Here is a 24,703-nt window from a genome sequence, read left to right as displayed (position 1 = left end):
TCCTCATTACATCTCCAGTTACCAGATTTGTCATTTTGTTCCCTTCCACAATTCTTTTATAGTTACAGTGCTGACATGGTAGAGTACTTTAGCACTATGGCTTAACAAAATAAATAAATAAATAAATAAATAAATAAATAAATAAATAAATATGTTCAATAGGGAGCATGGATACTAGGGAATGAGCAGAGGGAGGTATTGAGTAGATGGCAAAGAAGGTGTTGAGCTGATGGACAAAAATATCTCTTTATATTTGGTTGTACTATGATTGAGGCTGAGAGGATTATATTTGACTTTTCCAGCTCATTTTTTCCCTTCCAGATTGCATGTTCTTTCTTGGGCCAAAGAAAACCCTCTCGGCCAGATTTTTGCAACTTCACTAAGTTCCCAGTAAAGACTTCTACACACAGTCCATTAACATTTTAGATACAATGGTCTGGTGCTCCAGAGAAAAACACAGAAGGTATAATTCACTGGGGATGTGTTACTTTCTGTGCAAAATAGTGTGATTTCTTTTTGTACAGAACAAGTCCTGAACTGTGAATATTCTGTGAAAACTACATAGGTTTAGACAACTTTCTTGCAGTGAGATAAAAATTATGACATTTTTCCTATTTACTTGCAAGGATGAACATTATAAATATTTATATCCCTATTCTAGAGTCTCCAAAGTAGTGGATTTCTAGGACTCCTGGGAATTATATTCCAAAAGAATAACATTTCCATATTCTGTATGCATATGTGTAAACCAGAACAATGCTACTATGTACCTCCATCTTGCTGTATATTTATATGTGTGCTTGAATGGAAGATATATGTATTTTTAGAATATATTTTAGGTTTTAGTAATAGGCTTTAGATCCTTTTGAAGTGAAAAAAAATTTGTCATTTTCCCATAGGTAATTCAGTATGAAAATCAACTGGTGTTTTTATTTCTTAAGTGTCTTGAAAATGTTGAACGAGTGAACATTTTGCTATTTGTTAACAGATTTGTCTTTTCACTTCCAGGGGTGGGTTGTTGTTGTTAGCGATTAAAAAGAAGATCTTTCTGCTAGTTGCCACAAACCCGTAGATCCGAACTTGTGCTCCTATATTACACAAGCTTGTGTCTATAGGTATGTGTCTGCTTGGCCAGTACACAAAACAAGGATTTTTTTTTTTGTAAGCGAGAGATAGAAATATTAATGCTTTAAAAATAGCAAAATCCAGATTTGTTGTTACCATCTCCTTTCTATTCCTTTGGCACAGTTGTATTATTTTTTAAGTTTTGCTTTTGGGGTGGGTGCAGTAAAAATGCTATTGTGGTTATACTCCACACAAAGACACAAATGTAATGAAATGGCAACTTGTGGAAGGGTAGTTTTTCAGTAGACATGAGGAAGTTTGTGTCACATTGCTGAACCACCTATTTCAGTGTTTACTCCATTGACCTATCTGTGTATTAGTGGATGTGGAACTAGGTAATAGTGTACCATAGCAGCTTTGATGTCTCCATGATTCAGTAAGGCCATTAGGATATACCAGAATATTGGGTTATCTTGACCACTATTGTCCACAGCACTAGTTCTCAGTCTTTGGACTTTGGTCTTCCACAGGGTTTGGACTTAAACTCCCAGAAGCATTGGCCAGCAAGGCCAACAGTCATAGAATAATTGAATCATAGAGTTTAAGAGACCGCAAGGGCCATCCAATCCAACCCCCTGCCATGCAGGAATATACAATTAAAGCGCTCCCAACAGATAGTCAATCAGCCTCCATATAAAAACCTTCAAAGAAGGAGATGCCACCACTCTCCAAGGGAATATCTTCCACTACTGAACAGATCTTACTGTCAGGAAGTTCTCCTTAATGTTGAAGTGGAATCGCTTTTCCTCTAGTTTGAATCCATTGCTCCGAGTCCTATAATAATAATAATAATAATAATAATAATAATAATAATAATAATAGGTTTTATTTATATACCGCCCAATCACTGGGAATCCGAGCGGTTTACAATACAGGGGATAACAGACAGTTCCCTGCCCACAGGCTTACAATCTAAAAGACACGACACAAAAGGAGAAGGGAATGGTGAGGGGGGGAGGGAATCAGGTCCAGCATTCTTCTCTCCCTCTGAGGCCTGGACCAAGGCAGATGGACCGGAGGGAGGGCTCTTCTTCTTCAGGCCAGCCCCTGATGGAAATGTTCCTAGTCTTTGGAACAGCAGAAAACCAGCTTGCTCCATCCTCAATATGACACCCCTTCAGATATTTAAACATGACTATCATGTCATCTCTTAACTTTCTCTTCCCCAGGCTAAATAAAGGGCTCCTTAAGCTGCTTCTCATAGGGTGTGGTTTCCAGACTGTTCACCATTTTGGTCTCTCTCCTCTGGACGCACTCCAGTTAGTCAATATCCCTCTTGAATTGTGGTGCCCAAAACTGGATGCAGTATTCCAGGTGAGATCTGACCAAAGCGGAATAAATTCTGGAAGTAGAAGTCCAAAACATCTGGAGGATCAACCTCTGAGAATCACCTGTTCCCACCATTTGCCAGTGTTTTAGGACAGAGCCTTAATTTGGCCTAACCTGGAGATTCCTGGAAATTTGTATGCAGATTGTGCATGCAATGACTGAGTCACAGGTTTCCCCCCTCTCCAGTGTTCTATGTGGCACAATGGAGATGGAAGACCATGGTATCATCATCATCATCATCATCATCAGTCATCATCATCATCTTTCAGTGAAGCAAATCCAATTTGTTGACCTTTCCATTGGACTTGGCTTGGAGTACAATGCATCAATCGTGATACATTTCTTTTCTCAAGAGGCTGTACCAAGATGGACAGAACTGGATCAAAACTGTGCTGATGGGGCAACAGGTTTGACCCCTACATGCTACCTGCTCAGTCCGCAAGTTGCTATTGATTTAAGCCTGTATGTTTTCCCACCTCTGTCCATAGCTTATAGAAACTTCATAGGTTGGAGGATGGGGTGGTTTAAACCTGCCGTTGTGTGGATCTGTGCATATAATGTTTATATTTCATCTTCTATTTTGGCCTTCAGTCCAAATCATCTGATGGTTACACCTAACTTATATGGCACTACTTTCTATTAAAGTTCCTGCTGTCCTTCATGGTCTTGCTATTCAAGCACCCACTTAAAATCTATCTATTTATTAAAGTTTCAGGAAATAATACGGATGATTGACTTATCTTTGGGTGCTGCTGCCTTTGAATGGTTTTATAGCATTTTAGCAAATGTAATGCAGTGTAATTTATGGTTTTGTATGTACTTCTATTATTTTTAGATTTGGGACTTCAGGAGTTTAAGGCCACCTGTGACTTTAATAATATGTTTTCATTGGAAAATTGTTAGCCACCCGGAGCTCTATGAGGAAGGAAAAGGAACAAATCAAATAAATAATAAATAGCAAGAATAACCATCCAACACAGCTGATTTTTTTTTTATGAGATCAGGAACTGTAAACAGGTCCCCTTCCTCATCTCATCCTGAGAGGGTTTCCAAAGCCTCTTCAATAGATATAGAAGCAGTTAGAGGGGTGTGTGTGTGTAAAATGAGGAAACTATTCCCCCCTCCAAAAAAAGAAACTGCCCCATGAAAAAAAATGGGAAAGACATTGAAATCAATCAGTATCCAGAGAAAGACTCAGTTCTAAAGTGCCTGGGATTATTAGACCTTCCTAACCCATGTTGGAAAAATGATGTTTCATTTTTAAGCGGCAAGCTGATCAAATATTTATACACTCTGGAATGTAATTGTTCACAGAATTGAAAAGGATGAGTTAAATGACTGCTTTCACTTTCTTTGAATCCATGCTTTCCAAGAATGTTTCATGCTAACTCTCCTCCCTCTTCCTAGTCTCTTTCTGTAGCTGATGTACCACAATGCTGTTCTAGGCTTGGCTATTTTGTTGGATTCAGTTTGAAAATGGACAGAACTTGGCACTTCTTTCCTGGCAAGGGGCAAAGTCCACATTTTTTAAAAATAGAGGATCAATGTCTTAAATGGTTCCCACACCAGAGTTTCAGGGACTGATCCTATATTTATCTTTTGCATTGAGGATTACTTCTACAGGAGCAAATCATTCTTCAGTTCAGTCCAGGGGCACATATAGGCCTGTTACAGACAGCCAAAATAAAGCTGCTTCGAGTCACTTTGGAGGTATGGTATTTCAATGATGCATGAGTCCTAAGAGTCTGAAAGCTTCACCAAAGCTGCACTCCAGTCCTTAGGACTGGAGCATGGCTTTGGTGTGGCCTTTGGACTCTTAGGATGCATGTATCATTGAGCATACCTCCAAGTGATCGAAGCAGCTTTATTTTGCTGCTGTAACAGGCCATGACTCTAAAAATAGTGCACTTTGACACCACTTTAAGTGCTGGAGCTGCATGCTGTAATGATGGGGTTTGTAGTTTTACAAGGTCTTAAGCTTTCTCTGCAAATAGCATTGGTCCTTGCTAACTACAAATCCTGGATTCTGTAGGATGGAGCATGGTGCTTAAAATGGTGCTTATCAAAGTGCAATTTTTGATGTGGTAGATGCACCCTGAGAGACTTTAGGAAGGACAGTGGCCTATTCAGAAAGCACAAACTTGTTTTCCAAACCAATATTGCCCATGAGTTCCAAGGAAGGAAACAGAACTCAGATGTTATCACAAGACCACTTATCATATTAAGTTCTATAGGTACTCCAAAGTGCAAATACAGGACACAAACCTCTAAAGAAAGCATCTATGTAACATTATTTTAGGCCATTCACTTTACTTTGGCACAAAATTTGAAACTGGGAAAAGATATGGAGGAGGTTGCATGTGTTATATATATGTTCAAGCTACTCGCTTTAGGCTATTTTATTATATGCCATAGATAGGGTCCTTAATGTGTTTTTCAAGAAGGGGGGTTCAGTAGGGGCATTACAAACTGCGCCTGCCTGAATTATGTTCTTCCTGAAAAGGCTGGGAGTGAGGAATGGAACCTTTTGATAGAGAGGATTACGATTAGGAGCAATTACATGGTTTACTCTGTGTCAACCAGACAGTGAATCCACTCTAGGTTTTGAATAACATTGAAGTGGCTATCCAAGGTGCTGAACTCTATAGCTCTTATGGTCAGCTAAACTCCAAGTGGATTCACTGTCCTGCTTATATGGACACCACCATTGCCACAGATTGGGGAGACTTTGGGGTGGAGCTGGCAGGAATAACACACTATACACAGATCATGTTTGAGGGTTTCAAATTTCTCCTATTTTTCTAACCTTCGGAAATGTGACTGTGACTTCTATGCACTGTGGGAGGGAAGGAGAATGGGCTGAGGGGTATAAACAAGCAGAGAGTGCAGAGACATGGATAGGAATATTCGGCAGGGGAAAAAAGGGCAGTCCAGTGCAGAACTAAGATCACACAAATTAGCATGGAAAAGTGAGAACTGGAGGAAATCAAACTTACAGATGTGCCCACCCCTAGTTTTCTCTCCACCAGTAAAGACTTGTGAAGTTTGGAGAAGTGGAAACATTATATTAGTCCTACTTTTTTCAACGTGAACAGAAAAAACCTGTATTGCTTATAGGCCTTTGGTTGGTGAGATGGAGAAATACCACTGCTGTGCCAGAAGAACAGAGGATCAACTTCACTTTAACCTGAGGAAAGGAAGGGAAACACAGAGCCAATTTTTATTGAAAAAATGGAAGAGAAATGTCAACAAGTCCTGCAGCAATGCTGGAATAAGAAAGTTAAGCAACCTCAGGGAATAAGAACCAAGAGAAATTGGTTTAGGGCTGGTGGTCATGGGGTGAAGTTCCCTCTCCGCTCAGCAAAGAATGAGATACAATGATCCGGTCCTTTGAAGAGTAAAAGGGAGACTCCAAGAATTAATAGTAACCCATGATCGACAACTGGGACAATGGTTCTTTCTTGCATGACCTCCTGACCTGTCTGATTGCTTGTCACTTTTCTTCTTTGGGTGGACCTAGGAATCTCACATAAGAGAGAACTATATGTGTCCCTGCAGACATCCTGCCCGAAACTATGAAGGCATGTGTTGCACGCCCTCTCCCTTCATCCATTTCTCTGCTGTGCTCCAAACTTATTACTGAGGAGCATAATCGGATTGGAGATCCTGCCAGGAAATCCTGTGGACTATCAGTAGTGACTCATTACTGGTTGTGCCAATGGAGTGAGGGTGCTTTGGATCACAGTGGTTGATATGGTGCTTCCAGACGGTATACTGGAGAGGGCTCTATACTTTTTACAGTTATGGAAAAGAGGGGATCTTAGTAGAAGTTGCTGTCCACTCAACGCGAAAACAAGTGATGATCGGGTGCACCATTAGGAGAAGCACATGGGATTTGACCCCCAGTTGTAGGGATGGAGCACTGTGCAGCTGTGCCAATAGCATTCTTGAAATAAAACTTTGAGGGCCTCTTTGTTGTCATAAGTCCACGGGCTCTCTCTATATGTGAGTGGCATGTGGTTATCATCACTACCACAATCCTTTTAGTGGGCACTGGTGGCGTTAAGATGCTGTGGACATGGCTGTTGTTTTTAGGCCACACTGCATTTTCTCTGACGTGCTTGGGAAAGTTATGCTTTTGCGTTATGACTCCAAGGATAATGCAAGCTATTGATGGAGAATTCTATGGTTTGGTGGGGAACTGTAATTGAGAGGCGGGATGAACCTATGACATACATGCCATCTCTTCGACATGCAAAGCCATTTTGGAGGGCAGGGAGAGATGGGATGTTGGAAAGAAGAGGAACAGGTGTGCGCCTGTCCTCTTCTTCCCCTGCCCTCGCATTCCTTAAACTGCCTCCTCAGAGACAGTTAAAAGCATGGGAGGTGAGGAAGAGGAAAGGATGGCATTGTCCACATGAGTGGCTGAGATAGTGACATCTCCTTTCCTTTTTCTGATGGTTTCACGTACCCAACTTTGTTTCATGCACAAAATATTGTGTATAAAATTGCCTTCCTACCAGGTGTAAAGAGGTGTATATGAAACATAAATTCATTTCATTAAGACTTGCGTCCCATCTTCAAGACCTTCATTATATATGTGAAAAATTGAACATTAAAAAAAACCCAACAACTCCAAAATCTAAAACACTGATGCTCCCAAGCATTTTGGGTAAGAAAACCAACCAGTACTTAGTTACACAGATAAATTATATAATTGATCTAGGATCTGACTCAGAATTGGAAATAATTACTTCTTTTTTGGAGAGAGGAAAAAACCCCCAAACAACACCTGAATTAATAGCAGCTTTTGATTTGGCTCTCCTGTGTTATTTTTATGATTGTTCAAAAAAACGTTTTCATGACTTCAGCACATATTGTATCGCCACATTGATATTAAATCGCTGCACATAGTTGCCCTAATTACATAATTATCTATAATTGTACCAATTTGGTAAACACAATTAACTACAATAACTTTAAAAGCAACAAGGAGATCCTGCCAATGGGGAAAAGTACATTAGAGGAAGCTGCCTTTAAAATAATATAAGATATCTCTGAAAACACAAACTTCAGTTGCCTTTTAAAAGCATGGGCACACTGAATGCAAGCAAGTCCCTGGCACCTGGGTAAAGATCAGTGTGACCCAGCCATTTTTTGTGTTGTGTAGGTGTTAGCTGTGCTTTCTCCCATCACAATGAGCATCCAGATATATACAGCAGTAGTCTGTGGCAGTGATGTATCAAGTCTTTACCAGGTCTCAAGTCTCTTTCAAGTCCAAGTTTAGTCCTACGTCTTTGCAACATACTTTCAAGACAAGCCTAAGTTGAATCTCAACATGGGGATTGAGAGAGTCTTGTACCCATTCGGTGTCTGTGGTTGTGCAATAAAATTATCTTAATAAAGGGATGCCAGATCAAATATGGAACAGGGCTCCTGTACCTTCCATGGTTGTGTGGAAGAGGAATTTCAGCAGGCGTCGTGAAGTAACACCTGTTGAATTCCCACTTTGTAACAACTATCTAAGTTCTACTACACTTAGGGTACCATAAGTCAGAAACAACTTGAAGGCCACACAACAATACAAGAGAGCCAGTGTGGCATAGTGGTTTGAGTGTTGGACTGTGACTCGGAGACCAGTGTTTTGATTCCCACTAGGCTATGGAAACATATGCCTCAGCCTCAGCAAAGCAATGGCAAACCTCCTCTGAACAAATATTACAAGAAAAATCCATGATAGGTTACCTTAGGGTAGCCATAAGTCGAAAATGATTTCAAGGCACACACCACCACAACCCTTAAGCTACAGTAACCTTGTCCCATATTTCACTTGGCAACCCTATCTTAATATTAATTTTGAACATCACTTTTTACTTTGAAATATGTGTGTTTAAAAGGGCAGGAAGGGCAGGTTGTGGCTTGTAACCCTATTTTGGGTCTGATGTAGCTCATGCAGGATCACAAGTACCCCCCTTTGCCTTGAGGCTTGTCAGACCTCTGATTCTAGTTTGTTTTGTAGTCTTCTAGGCAGGTAACCAAAACTGGAGGTTCATGAAGTTCTATCTAGACTGCCACACACAGCTGACACCTCATGTGGAGCATGATGTGTCATGGGTTATGCAGGATGCCCAGTGAGAGACTCAGTCCTATGCAACTTGCTTGAGAGTAAATATCACTGGAATGAGGCGGCTACATAATGTCTGAGTAAACATGCATAAGACTGGGTCAAAGTAGTCAGCTAGATTAGGGATAAGAATTGTGCAGCCCCTTAGATGTTGTTAAACTGCAATGCTCAACAGGCTAACTAACACAGACAATGCTGAAGAAAAGTGGAGCTGCAATCCAACAACCTCTGGGATGGCTGCAGAATTCCCATTTGAGTTAAGTGAATGAAACATTCCCATAAAGCTTCACTTCATTCCAAGCCATGCCTTTTTGCTAAAACTCTTTCATGAATGAAGTACCCAACCAATATATGTAACCAAGCTGAATGCCATTGATTCATTCTGACTGGCTGACAGAGGCTATGGGGAGGTTGAGTTACAAGATGCAAAGATCATTGCTCTTCTGCTTTAGTTCGTTCAAGTCTATCAACCTCCTCCTGATACGTGGGGGCCAAACTGGCTGTATTTAAATCTTAGATTTTGTTTATGTTTCCCCATCTATCCACCATTTTCCATAGAAATGCTCTTTTGTTGAATCACAGTCTGATGCTTTCCGGGTCATCTGAATCTGCACCAGTAAAACTTGACCTTCAATACATACCACAGGTGACATGGGAGTTATATATTGCATCCCCCCCCCCCCCCCCCCCCAGTCAGGTGTGGTTATGTAGCCTTTGTGGCATTACATTAACTGGAAGAATAAGGTCAGAAGGACAACATTTGAATTATTTTCTCCCCACATTCCAAGGCTCGTGATGGAACGCCTAAAATCCTCAGTAGGAGAACCATCAAAGAATCTACCTTATGTACCAGAGATAAGTGTGGTCATCTAAAATGTTGTTTGATTGACTCCAGCATTTCTCATCACTAGGCATGCTGCCCATGCTCATCCATAGCAATCCAATGACATCTAGAGGGGCACACCATACACACCCTTCTGATAGATATCAGTAAATTCTTTGATTATCCAGTTGTAAGATGTACCCTAGTTGGCATGATGCAATGAGTCTTGTCTGGCTGATAGAACTAATATGCTCTTTGGGTATCTTGACCAGCATTCCTGACAATTGCTCTTTGAATTTCCTCTCTTTATCCTCCAGCTCCTCTTCTGTGGACAAACCCTCCAGCTGTGACTGTTGTCTCTTTGGTGCTTGTTTCTGTGTGCCCCATGATCTGATGTTTGATGATGTCCAGCTGGGAATCGATCCAGCACTTCCCTTCTTATTTTTTTTTGGAGGTCAACTATCTTCCTGGCCAACCTTGAGAAGTACATGCTGGGCTTTTTGGTTCCAGAGGGGCAGAGATTTTTCCTCCCCTCTCCCAACCTTTTTGATTCCTTGCATGCATCCAGGTTGAGGTAGTAGGTTGTATGGTTTAGAATTACCCACCAGGGAGATAACTGTACAACCTCCTAGCTTTCCTTGGGTCTTGCACAAAGCAGCGGGCATGGTGGAAAGCCGTTAATCCTTCGACAGTGTTTTGCTCTGCAATGCTGAGGAGTCACAGGTAAGGTTCATTTATGAATCTTTTTTAAAAAAAGGATTGGGCGAATTTGGACAGGATAAGTTCCAAATTGCAAAAAGTCTTTGAAACAGTGTGGTTTTTTTTTTTTTAAAAAGACTTCCTTCAGAAGGAGAGTAATTGATAAAATTACTTGTTCGGCCTTCCAGACAAATTTAGTGAAGAATCACATCACTTTGAAGACCTTTGACTCATTACGTCTTAATGGTATATATGTGTGCATAGGGCCTCGAGGCACTTGTTCACTTAAACGTGTACCCTTGAATTTCATAGGGTTTTCTTAGGCAAGGAATACTTATAGCGGTTTTGCCAGTTCCTTCCTTCCTCTGCAACACCTGGTATTCTTTGGTGGTGTCCCATCCAATTACTAATAGGACTGGCCCTGCTTAGCTTCCAAATCAGATGAGATCTGGTGCCTTACTATTATAAAAAATGTACCGTCCTTTAAATGTGGCAGCCACATGTATTAACATTGGTTTTGGGGCACACATTTATGTATGTCTGTAAGGTGTGTAACACAATAGGAGCTGGATATAAGCATGCTGATAGGCTCTTTGAGCCTTATTAAAGCAGAGCAGAAAATGCTCAGGTGGGAAAATCCCCTGACCTGGGAGATCTATACAATCGGAGCATTTTGTTTTCTCCGTATCTGTGTTGATCACGACAATGATAATTTTATTTTTCATCTTTTCTTTGCAATGTTTCCTATAGTGCCAGATTATGAAAACCAAGTTAACACCTTTTGTTGTTTTCTTTCTTTTCTCTATGGAATGGTAAACCTCTCTTATTTTGTTCATTTAAGCAGAAATGGAAGCCATAGGGGGAAAACATGCCTACTTCCTCCTGATTTAGTAAATGGAGTCCATGACTTTCCGAATGGAACTGTGATTATTACCAAGGTAGCCATTGGTTATTCTGGAAAAGAGCATTCCTAATAGGAATTTGGACTGTTGATTAATTACAGCATTCTTAATATACGTCCCATGCGCCCTTCTATATATGTCTCCATATTGTCCTTCTGTCGTATGTTTTCCATATGTCTCCTCAGTAATTAATCTTCTATCATATGCGCCATCACCATTATTAGACTTTGTGAAGAATGTGGCAGTGTTACAAGCATGGACCTTTTGCAGTGGGCATGGGAACAACCAATCCTTACCTTTAAACCCTCAAGCAAAGGAATAGAAAGAGAAGGAAGAAGTTAAAGACAGGGTGGTCTTTAAAACTGTACCACACACACCACACACACACACACACACACACAATATATATATATAAATTGATTGGCTTTCCAGACAAATTCAGAAACATATATTTAGCTGGATCTTCTGGTGTTCGGTTGCAAAAAGAACCCTTAAAATTGGGTTCTTTATGCAGCGCACTTGTGATGCTGCAATGCGCCAATGGCACGCATCACAAGCGCTCTGAACGTGCGACGCTAGGCGGCCATCATGTCAAAATGGCGGCACCTATGTAGACACGGCTCCACCATTTTTTGCTCCCATTATGTACTAGGGTTAGCCTAGTACGTACTGGGGTTAGGAGGATTGAATGGATGCACGCTCCCTAACCCTACTGCCGCCCCACCACCGCTACAAAATGGGAGGTATTTATCCCACCAAATTAAACCTAGCAGTGCCTTTGCCTTCAAGGCTGGTCTACTGTAAAAGCAAATTGGACATGATGAAAGAACACATACGAGTGGCAAAACTAGGGTTGCAAGTTAAAATAAAGGACAATACTCCTTCCTTTAATAGTGTATGAAAACAAGAGATTTCAGCAATTGTTGCACGCATGACAAGTAGTCTACTGAAATTCCCCCTTCTAACAACCTTAATGTGTGGCATCCCTAACCACAACACACCAGGGATGTCTGTAATGCCCCAACACTTGTCCATAAAATCAGGTTTCAGCTGTAGAAAATTTGTCCGCATGAACTCCAGTTAAATTTGGAAATTTTCTCATGTGAACTGAAAAATGACAGGCAAATTCGGGATCCTCCCTCCCCTACTCCTCTTTCTGATGTTGCACTTGATAATAATAATATAAGTTTATTTATATTTCCTGCCCTCCCAGGATCGAGGCGGGATTGCATCAATAAAATAATACTAATAAAATATAAAATAAAAAAGATGGAGAACATAAAAACAATGGACATCCAGGGCCTCATTCCCACTAGCTTTTAACTGGATCACAATTTGGTTTGAACCGGTCAATTGACCCTGGTTCCCACTTCAGATTGCACACCGATTATCTGTAAGTGGGAATGAGGCCCGGATCCTACCAACTCTCACTGAAAAGGTATATGAAGTTGGGTGCGATGATTGGGGAAGAGTCCAAAGTCATGATGTCGAGTGCCAGTATTACAGCTTCTAGTCCTAGATGGATGCATGGGTTTTCAGTCTGATAGTGATACCACAAACTGGACTCACAGCAGGCACAATGTGACATTACAGGGTTATAGACACTTGAGACCACTTCAACTGCTGTGTTCTATCCTATGGAATCCTGGGATTTGCAGTGTGGTGAGGTACTTAGCATTCCCTGCTTGAAGATCTAGATCATAAGAGTTCATAGAACTATTAAAGTGGTATAAAGCTGTTGTACTGTGTAGGTCTCTATTGTTTGTTTGCCTGCAATGCCCTCAGCATGGTGGATTGCTATTCACTTCCATTGAAATTTCATACAACACAGTGGCTTTGTTGCAGTGCCCAAAGTAACTGGGTTTTTTTGTGCAAGCAGAACCTGTCTCCACAAATGTTCTTCTTTAAACAATATTAATCATTCAGACCTCTTGTTTACTATCTTGATGAATTGAATTGAATTTATTACAGCCATACTGCCAGCTTCTCGGACCTTTGGCTAAGATCAAGTGTAGAACTATCTTGATTTTAGAGTTTCTTGTGGACGTCTGGTTAAGGAACCATCCCTTCAATATCTAAGTGTTGAGGATTTAAAACAAAACAAACAAAAAACAGGAACATGCCTTGAGCAATTTGGAAATTTTCACTCAGTGATAAAATGGGGGTTAAAATAAAGCTGCAGTTTGAAAGTGGATAGATCACAAACCAGTGGGTTCAAATTATAAAGAGTCTACCTAAACATCAGGAAGACCAAAGAGCTGTTCTGCAAACTACAATCACAGTTACTGTTACAGTTACGGTAGTAATGCCTCAGAGGATGGTGGATTCTCCATGTTTGGAGGTCTTTTAAACAGAGTTTGGATAGATCACCCAGGATCATCCTGGGTGATACTATCCAAACTCTGTTTAAAGACCTCCAAAACTGGAGAATCCACCATCCTCTGAGGCAGCTACTACCTTCTAGAACATGGCCACATAGCCCCAAAACCTCACAAAAAAAAGATGGATGCCGGCCATTGAAACCGTCGACTTCACACCTTTCAGGATTGCTTCAGTTATGTATTCCTGCATGGCAGAGGGTTGAACTAGATAGCCCTTGCAGTCCCTTCCGAGATTATATGATTTTATGATTCTAAATGTACCAAAATCTATAAGGCTTGACTCAGGGAGAATAAGTTTATAATGGAAGTGTTTATGTGAAACTTGGTATTATTTCTCTTCTTCTCTCATGTGTTGGACAAGTCCTTTTCCTTTCCCCTAAATCGCCTTGCACCTTCTGTGTCTCCATTCCCCTGTATTTCTTTATCTATCCATAAGCATTACAGCTTAAAACGTCCAGCATCACTCACTGATTAAACCCATTAAAGTTTGCAGCTCTACAAATGATATAAAAATGTGCCTCTCCATCTATTGCAAATTTCATATTACCTTCTTCGGGCAGATAATTCACTGCAAATGCTAACTGCAGCCTTTTCCCCCCATTGATTTGTGCTTTGGTTTCCCTTGTTGGATGTTAAGGATTTCAACTTCTGCAATTTGTTTCCTGGTCTGTGGGGAGGACTGCAAGGCAAACCGCTGCATAGATTTATTGGTTTGTCACAGATATAAAAAGAATTTGGAGTGCTCCAAGGCAATTTTCTCATAAAATACATGTGTGTGCATGCATACAAACAGGCAACCTCCCTCTGAAATTATTTTCAATATGGTACAAAAAATGGGTTTCTTGGGTGTTCAGAAGCTCTGGAAAGGGGAATCTTGAAGGAAAATGAATCTTTTCAATTTGATAACATTTCTGCATGAAAAATGCACCTTGGGTTTTTTGCACAGAAAACCTTATTTTCTGCAAAAAGGAAAATATTTCTGTTCAGGAAACAAGTTTCTTGTGTGTAAAACAGCATAATTTTTTCTGTGCAGGAAACTTGTTTTCTGTATAATAGAATGCCCTTTTCTATTGAAAAGGGTGCATTTTTTGGCATAACAGTTCCTGAATATTTGTATATTTGAAAACCGCACAGTTTTTATCAGCTTCCTTACAATCAGGAGAAAAATGGTAAAAAAAAATTGTTCTTGCCTGAAAAAATGAAATGTATTGAGTCTTACATACCTATTAAAGTGAATGTGGTGGTGACTTCAAATAGGAGATGGAAGGGAGAGGAAAGCCCTGACAACCTCTCAGACATTTCTTCTGATGTCTCTGGCCATCCTCTTCTATCAGATGATATTGCTCAGTATATCACAAAAAGGCTTCAATCCTATTTTAGTCCCAACAAGAGAAGTGGTGAATGAACAGTTATATCACAACATTTTGCCTGCATCTACACTGCAGAATGAATACAGTTTGACACTGCTTTAATTGCCTTGGTTCGATGGTATGGATTTCTGGCATTTGTAATTTTGTGAGCTATTTAGCCTTCTCTGTCAAAGACCTCTGGAGATACAGCAAACTACAAATCCCAGAATTCCATAGGAGGGAGCCGTAAAGTGAAATGAGATTATGCACATCAGAGCCTCTTGCTCAGTATCTTGTTGCATGTTTGATAAGCATAGCACTATGAAGCCCATTGAAAAAAAAGGACTTATGATGCAACAAGCCTTGTGCAATGGTCTCAAAGATGTAGCTGCATTGCTGCTCTCCTCGTGAGAATACAGATATTGTATCTCATTGCAATTCACTTTTACGTACCTGTAAGTCAGTTTATGATAGAATCATAGAGTTGGAAGAGATCCCAAGGGCCATCCAGTACAACTCCCTGCCATGCAGGAAAACACTATCAAAGCACCCCTGACAGGTGTCCATCCAGCCTCTGTTTAAAAATCTCCAAAGAAGGAGACTCCACCACTCTCCAAGGCAGCATCTTCCACTGTTGAACAACTCTTACCACCAGGTTCTTTCTAATGTTTAGGTGGAGTTTCTTTTCCTGTAGTTTGAATCCATTGCTCTATATCCTAATCTCTGGAGCAGCAGAAAACAAGCAAATATTTAAACATGACTATCATGTCACCCTTTGATCTTCTCTTCTCCAGGCTAAACATACCCACCTCCTTAAGCTGCTGCTCATAGAACAAGGTTTCCAGACCATTTTGGTGTCCCTCCTCTACACATGCTCCATTTTGTCAAGACATTTACAGCACTATAGAAATAAACTATAATAATAATAATAATAATAATAATAATAATAATGCTCTTGAATTGTGGAGTCCAGAACTGGACAAAGTATTCCAGATGAGGTCTGGCTAAAGCAGAATAGAGTGACACTACTACTACCTTTGATCTAGACACTACACTCCTGTTGATGAATCCTAGGATCGGATTGGCTTTTTTAGCTGCTGCATCACAATGGTAAATCATGTTCAACCTGTGGTCTACTAAGACTCCCAGATCCCTTTTGCATGTACTGTTGTCAAACCAGATGTCATCCATTCTATATCTGAGCCTTTCATATGTTTTTTCCTATCTATGTATAGTACTTTACATTTCCTATTGAAATTCATTTTCCTAGTTTTGGCCCACATCTACCCCAATACCAGCTGTTACTCAAGGACTCAGAATCTGTGATTCTGGCAGTTATAATCCCCAAAAGCAATTTTGCAAGCTTTGTGCACCTCCATCCCATCCAACCACCTAATATTTCAATATTTTTTGCAGACAAGACAGAGAAGATATGTTTTTCCAGCCATTGCCCTTTCCTGCTTTATCAAGGCTTGATAAACCCTTCAAAGATTTTCTTTGTTGGAGGTAGGGAACACCTACAGCTCCAAGGGTTTCATTATGTTTTTCATAATATTTTAGCTCAAAGTCACAATGGAACAATTTGCAATTAAGAACCACAGTTACGTACATGGCAGGCCTCACATTAACTATCATAGCCATTGGGAAGGAATTGACTTTTAAAATGACATGGAACTGAACCAGCTTCCTCCAGCCAAACTGTCTGGCTGGAGGATGATTCTTGACTGGCATGATTTGTGTCCCACCAACTGACAGAACAAAAGCTGCTAAAAATGACTGGGGGACATGGATGAAGTGCCAAATGGTTGTCACAGCATCTCTGAATGATGGACAACCCACCCCTTTCTTTTTTATTATGTCTTTTAAAGGGTCAAGCAGTCTCATTAAGACTTTGAGAATCTCTGGTTTCCTTCTGAGAAAGTTTGGTTTCTTTTCTTTGAGTGTAGCGAAGGAAAGACTGCATTATGGATTGGCATCTTGTTCTCACTTTCTCTTTCACTTCTTTTCATAGGACTGAGATTCTTGCCTTCAATAACACTGTCCTGGTTTTAGATGCAGGGAAAGTTAGGGGGGCTTTTTGTTGCTTTGTATGCATTGGTGCTATTTCTTTTCTTTTCTTTTGCATTGCCTCTCCAGTAATTAGTAAGAGAAATGTACATTTTACTTTATCTGGCTGTCTTGCAATACCATTGATGCAAGGGTTTGGGGTTTTTTATATATATATTTAAATCCCTCTTAAAACATAAAGAAATTATTTTTCTGTTTTACATAAAGAAGACTATTTTTCAAAGGAGATGTATTTCACTCTCATTTAAGCTAGACTTTAGCTTCAGATTAATCAGTATCTTGCATATTTTATACAATAATCCATTGGCCTTTAACAGTAAGGGCTGTTCGACAGTGGAACACACTCCATCGGAGGGTGATAGAGTCTCTTCCTTGGAGGTCTTTAAGCAGAGGCTGGATAGCCATCTGTCAGGGATGCTTTGAATTGGATTTCCTGCATGGCAGGGGGTTGGACTGGGTGGACCGTGCTGTCTCTTCCAACTCTACGATTCTATGATCCTTTCCCAAATCTGTTCAAAAGTGGTTAATCTCCAAATTTCCCTTTACCCAATACAAATGTATCCATTTAAAGGGCTGTAATAATACAGATTGTGTTATCTATTGAACGATTGAGTTCAGGTGACACACATATGTTGACATCTATATCTCCTAGCAGAATTATATACAGCTTTCTTGCTGGGATTTTAATGTAGGCTTGCAGCAGTGTTGTCTGTGAGGCTAGTATCAGAGACAGAGGAATCCAAAAGCTGGGATGTTCTTAATGGGATAGTGTCAAGTTAATTAACTTAATTCAATACAAAAATTGTCAGATAATAGGGCTGTTACCCTGCAGCCAGTTTGCAGTCCAGGCCAACTATGTCATGACAGCCGCATCATGGCAACTCCCCTGGCATTCCCTTTGAGGAGGCTACCAGGATGGAGGGCACATTGACCAACAAGGTTCAAACTGCCAATTGAACTCATTGGCTATCTGGACTTGATCAGCATGAGCTGGCGGACTTCACTGTGGTCAGGCAGTGGGGTATTTATTCTCATTGCCTTCACCTTCATCATTCAGTTCCTTTCGCATGTGCCAGCCCTCCATCCCATCCTCAGTCCTTTGGTGTTGACCTTTATGTTGTTCCTTCACATTGCTCATTTATTACTCTTGTACATCTCTATGCTTTTGTCACAACTTTGTGGGATGTTGACATGGGACTAGAATGTGGAACATCTTTTCAGGTGCCTTGGCAATTTTCAGTGGTCGCCTTATGGGAGTTGGAGTGGAGGTGATGGAAATGGGGATGCCCAGGCCTGGATGGAGGCATTTCTGGCACACACACACACATGAAGAGGGACCCTATTGTGGTTGATACCTTCACCCAGGTATATCCTTCCTGCCTTACTTCCATTTCTGGCTACAGACGTTGCATTCATCAGCCAACAGGCAGGTTGGGTGATGCCCGGATCCAGTCCCATGCATTTGCCAACCCATCTGTGGCTATAATCAATAAGTAACTGTGGCCTTTTTCTTCAAAAAAAAATCTCCTTTGTTATTCATAAAGTGGGACTTGCTCCTGGACACAGAGCAAGTGTTTCATTTGTTTTCAGACTTAAAGTACAACAAGGCAGAAGAATATTCCATTCTCTTTCATGTGTCTCTAACCACATTTTTAAAATTATTTCATTAACAGGATAGTCTGGAGTTTGAGGCGAGTTTCTTCATTCATTTCAAGTAGAAGAAAGGAATTTCGTAAGCCTGCAAAGATTTTCCGATGGCACACAAACATCTATGAATCTGTGAGGTCCAAAGCTCTTGAAATTTGGTTCCTCTTTCTTCCCAATTTCCTAAATGTATATCTGCGCCTGCATATGTACACAAGGTACCTTGTGTAACTTTCCATATTAATTTGGTTATGATCACGATATATGCATGAGTATCCCCAGTGAAACATGAGTATCCCCAGTGAAAAAACAAGCCAGCTAAAAATCAGTTCTTTTTATGTTTAACCATTAGCTTTGATGGCCGGATTGATGGGGATTGGAGTCCAACATCTGGAAGACCACAGCTACCATACTTCTGAAATTAAGAGTGCTGGGAAAATGTTTGTGAAGTGCCTTGAGCACTTAAGGAAAGCCCTAATACTGTACTGGAATGATTCTGAAATCCCCCTTATCTGAATTTCCTCCATGATCCCTGAACTCCAAATAAGCCAATTTTGCCTCCAAAGCCATTTTTCCCCCTATTGAGAATTTGATGACAAAGTCATTAAATTTTCAGTTTTGTTCAAATGGCACACTCAGGTCAAGAAACCTGAAGCATAACATAAGAATTGTTGTTTCCGACTTATGGAGATCCTAAAAGTTTCTTGGCAAGATTTGTTCAGGGGAGGGTTGCTTTTGCCTTCCTCTGAGGCTAAAAGAGTATGACTTGTTCAGTAGGGTTTCCATGCGATTCAAACCCTGTTCTCCAGAGTCCTGGTCCAATGCTCAAACCAATACATCATGCTGGCTTTGCTAACAGGGCCATGCTTTATTGCAATTTTCCTTTTGACTAATATATATTTCTCTGCATTTTTCAATGATAGATATTGTGAGCTTTGTCGCATACAGTGGTGCATGACTTGAAAAGGAAAACCAAACAATGGAAAACCAAATGATCCATGCACATGTTTCCTAATAGTCTTGCAGCCCACAAATTGGTAACATTTGTTAAACATTCAGTTAATGCACATTGCTTTTCTATCATTAAAGGCAGAGCAAAACGAAACGAAACAGAGGAGTTGCAAATGTTTGCATACAATCTGGGGGGATGTTGACTGTGAATATTGATGTCTTCATACATATGCGCCAAATGGCATTTGATCATAGCCCTGTCTCCCAAGTTTCAAAGAGAGATTGCTTTTCAGTATTATCAGTGCTATAGTTGTTGGAGCACTGGACTAGGATTCTGGAGACCAGGGTTCAAATCCCAGCTCAACCATGTACAGTGGTACCCCGGGATACGAATGCGCCGGGTTACGAATTTTTCGGGATACGAAAAAATCCCATAGGGATTTATTGCTTCGGCTTACGAAGGTTTCTTCGGGTTACGAAAAAACCGCGGCGCTATTTTCCGCCACCGGAGGGCAGCAGAGAGCTATTTTTCCATTAGCGCCTATGGGAATTCGGCTTACGAAGGTATTTCGGGTTACGAAATTAACCGCGGAACGAATTAATTTCGTAACCCGGGGTACCACTGTACAGTAAACCCACTTTGGACATGTCACACTCTCCCAGCCTCAGGGTATTGCAACAGCAAAACTCTCTGAAGAAACTTGCTAAGAAAACCACATTATGGGTTTGCCTTAGGGTCACCATAAATCATAAATGACTTGAAGGCACACAACAACAACAACAACTTATTGATCAAAGGGAAGAGGGACTTTTCTTCAAGAAACACATGTGCAATCCTTGTCCCTTTGGATATACAGAGGCAGTCATGTAGATCCTAGCTATTGATGGCTTCTATGCTAGTGGGAGCAATGAATCCCATCTGGGTTCTGGTCTGAACTGTAATGGCGTTATTTAAGACACCAATTCCTATTCCACGCTCTCTCAGCAATTAGGACGGGAGTCACCAGCCATCACTCATTCCAGCTAAGATAAAGGAGCCCTTTTGCATGCATGCATAACATGGTGCCCTTTCCCTAGTTCCACCATTATGCCTTAAAATAGTTTTGAACTGAGAGATTCTCAGCATCCTTACATTAAAAGGGCAAAAGTTGTGGAGTTCTTTATAAATAACATGGATGTAAATAAACTTTCCAAGGGCTCTGTTTTAAGTGGACATGGATGGGTTGTTGTGACAAAAGTCACCAGGAGGCCTCCTCAAAGTATTCTCTGAATATGCCTTATTTTTCCTGGAACTGTCAAGCTCCGTCTGCCAAATAGTCTTGGCTGAGTTCCTAAATGCCCAGCCAACTTTGAGGTAGCTGCGGAGACTTGGTGGGTTTATGTAACCTCTGTTTCCAATCCCATGCATTACATGCTAAGAATATAGATTTACTGAAATAATCTTGCCACACGGCGGAGTAAATGATCACGCTTAGTTTCCCTTTATTTTACCAAGCAAGGAGAGAAGCTATTTCGAATTCTCAGAAAGGGTCAGCCTCTTTTTTTTGTGAAACAGCAAGTCATGATAACTTAGAAGTCAGAATGAGCTCTGGTGGATAGGGGAGCTGATTCCTAGAAAGCATGTTTAGGATTACAGCTATAGAGATCTTGCTAGCCCAAGCACCAGTAGGTAGGAGAGGATAGCTTTTGGAATACGATCTATATTCAGACTACCCAGGAAACCATCTCTGTTTATTGGTCACGGGACTCTCCAAGGCATTGCTAGCATTTGCAAGGGTTGGTCGGAGGAAAATAGGGGAGAATTTGGAGTTACAGGGTTCCCTGGGGTGACCCTGAGTCCTAATTCTGGGAGGAATTTTTGGGCCTTCAGTCCTAATTTTGGGAGAAAGGCAGGATATAAATAAATATCATCATCATCAAATTTCTATCTTGCCCTATATCACAAGGTCTCAGGATACTGTACAGATAAAATCAATTTACAACAATGGATGCCAATTTAACAATTGAAAACACTAAGGACAAATGAAGTGTTGTGAATGTAAACAGATTCAAAGGCTAAGGTTTTTAGAGACTCTTCTTTCAAAATCCAGTTATAAATGCCGGTAGATGTTTAATTAATAATACACAGTCAATATGCAGGTGGAAATAGGAAAGGGTTGAAATCCAAAGGGTACTGTACTGCTATCTGAAATGAAATCTCTGGCTGATATGAGACAGACAGAGAAGACCTGGTTGCATAGGATTATGCCCATCTCAGTCTGAGACATCCCAAATAAACCATTCTTATTTGTATGTATTCCATTCTTTCACTTGTCAAATTGCAGGGACTGAATTGCTTCCCTAAAAGGGCCATTTAGGCAAATTTTGCGATATGAAATTGTTCAGCTGAATCTCTGGGTGCAATCTGTTCTTGGCTGTAGTATCGTAATGATTCAGAAACCGAGACGGCACCAGGTGGCTGGGGTGAAGCATTTCTCCAGTCCTGCTGCTATTTGTGGTGTTGCTGGGGCGGGAGAGCAGAATACTTTTAGCATAGTAAGTAGTGGGTCCAAACACATCATACTCTTGGCTGCTTGAAACCTGGTAGACTTTTGCCTCTTCCCAATATTTTGTACTATTGTGTGACAGAATGAGGAACCAAAGGGCTAGTGCATGTGCTATTTATGTGACACAAAAGTGAGGAGGAAAAAGCAGGAATGGGGAAGCAAGGGAGATTTGGGTAACAATTCTTTTGTACCGTGCTCTGCAACTATCCAGGTTGGGCATGAACTATCCTGTTTAACCCACTACCATTCCACAGTTGTTGTTGTTGTTATGTGCCTTCATTGTGTTCAACTTATGATGACCCTAAGGCAAACTTAACACTGGGCTTTCTTGGCAAAATTTGTTCAGGGGAGGTTTGCTGTTGCCTTCCCTTGAGGCTTAGAGCATGCAACTTGCCCAAGGCCACCAAGTGGTTTTGGTGGCTGAGCAGCGAATTGAACCCTGGTCACCAGTCACAGTCCAACACTCAAACTACTACACCTCACTGCTTTTGAAATGTCCCATTTTCTCTTTCCTCATTCCACTATCCCATTTTGTTCTCAACTAACTTTCCTTGCTGTGAACTTCAAAGTACAATAGTAGTTAATTCAGCAATGGGGATAAGAGGAGCGTGGATTGGATCTTGCCCTTCCCAGTAGGCCCAGGCAAAAGCAAACTGCTGCAGCTTCTCCTAGTTGGTGTGTTCTTCTTTATAAATAACTTTTACCATCTTGATCACACTCTGATTTTGCTTGGCTACAAATGTCCTGGTTTTCATCTGTGAAATGTTGGCGGGTATGCCATACTGTTATGTGCTAAAGCTGAATAATGACCAGCTGGAATGGTTACCAACAGAGTAGGAATAGCACTGTACTTTCTACCACCCCTTAAGATTGATCCATGTAACCCAGACAACAAACTTGTATTCGCTCATTTGACTTGTGCTTTTTTCCAAGTGTACAAAACCTTTGCAGTTGGTTTACAACATATGGAACATTGCAGCCTCAGGAAAGACTAATGCACTACAACAAATGGTGATAACAGAGAAGTAAGGAAAGACCAACTCATTGGGACAGACTAAAGAGTCTGGAGAATGTTGAACCAAAGTAAAAACTCTTCATGGGATGCTGGAAAGGTAAGACTGATGATACAAGTTGAGTTTCCTCATTCTGTATCCAAAGGCATTCCAAAGACAGGGATAGTAGAAAACTCCCAAGAACCAAAACATCTTGTTTGGGGAAGAGGGAAAGTTACAAAATTCATCCATTGAGGATCGACTGTCAGTGTTTGTTTCCCCTAACAGAACTTTATGGCTTCCATTCAGAATCTGGAAGGTTTTTTTTGTTAAGAATTAATTTGTTACACTTTGTTCACAAAGGAAGTTCAACAACAATTTTAAAATGTCTGATTTTGATCATGAAATGTCAGTATTGTTGCTTCCTTAGAAACTATCAATTTTATTGTTACTTTGATGCATTACTAGCCATTTGTATGCAAAGGAATCTTGCATCACCTTTAAGTGTCTGTGTCTCAAAGATATTGCAAAATCCCTTTGCAGACTGATATTCCAGGCTAACACCGCTATTATATCTCTGAATTCTAGCCTTTTTAGTCACTTTACAAGATTTTTTTTCAATTTTTTTAAAATCAATTTTTAAAAATCTTTCACAATTTAATATTCACACATCATTGCTAATGCAAATGTTTCCAAGAGGTATGTACATTCACTTCTGTGATCTTTCATCCATCCTCTCCACTGTTTTCCCCAAAAGTAGAAGAGCAGCATGAGATACCCGGTCTGAATTTTGACCCAATGGACCTTTTCACTACCAGTAGTCTCTCATAACTACCCAACCATGTTGGGTACTGGCACAGAAAAGGGAAGAAAAAAGCCTGCCCCTGGTTAAAATGGTGAGAGCAAACATTTTTTCTTTGTCCAGTGAATATGTGGAGTTGGGAAAGTAAGGAACAAAGCAAGGGAGCACAGATGTCCTTTGCAACGTGTAACAACAGACATGGAACAAAGACACCAGTGAAGTAAAGACCTGGGGTCCAATACACTCAGTTATATCATTCAAACTTGGCTGCTTTGTTTTTCATATCTCTGGGAACTGGAACTGACAGAGGCGCAGTGCTAGTCCCAATCATGTTGGAAGTGCCAGTATGAAATCTTTTCTATAATAATTGATGTGTGTTGTGTCCAAGAGCCTTTGGATGGAAGTCTTTGCTGAAATCAGTGGCTTATAGAATCATAGAGTTGGAAGAGATCACAAGGACGATCCAGTCCACACCTGTGCCATGCAGGAATACACAACAAAAGCACTTCCAACAGATGGCCATCCAGCCTCTGCTTAAAAACCTCCACAGAAGGAGACTCCAGCACACTCTTCCTAACATTTAGGTGGAATATCTTTTCCAGTAGCTTGCATCTATTGCTCCATGCCCTAGTTTCTAGAGGAGCAAAAACAAGCTTTCTCCTTCTTCACTGTGACTTCCTTTCAAATATTTAAATATGGCTATTGGGTCACCCCTTAACCTTCTCTTCACCAGGCTAAACATAACCAGCTCCCTAAGCCACTTCTCGTAGGGCTTGGTGGTTTCCAAGTTTCTCCCCATTTTTGTCACCCTCCTCTGGACATAGTTCAGCTTGTTAAAATCCTTCCTGAACTGTGGTGCTCAGAACCGGACACAGTATTCTGACTAAAACAGAATAAAGTGGTACTATTACTTCCTTCAGCATAGACACTATACTCTTCTTGATGCAGCTTAGGATCATACTGACTTTT

This window comes from Sceloporus undulatus, chromosome 6 (assembly GCF_019175285.1).
Source record: "Sceloporus undulatus isolate JIND9_A2432 ecotype Alabama chromosome 6, SceUnd_v1.1, whole genome shotgun sequence".
NCBI classification, from domain to species: Eukaryota; Metazoa; Chordata; class Lepidosauria; order Squamata; family Phrynosomatidae; genus Sceloporus; species Sceloporus undulatus.
Note: the sequence above shows the minus strand (reverse complement) of the source record.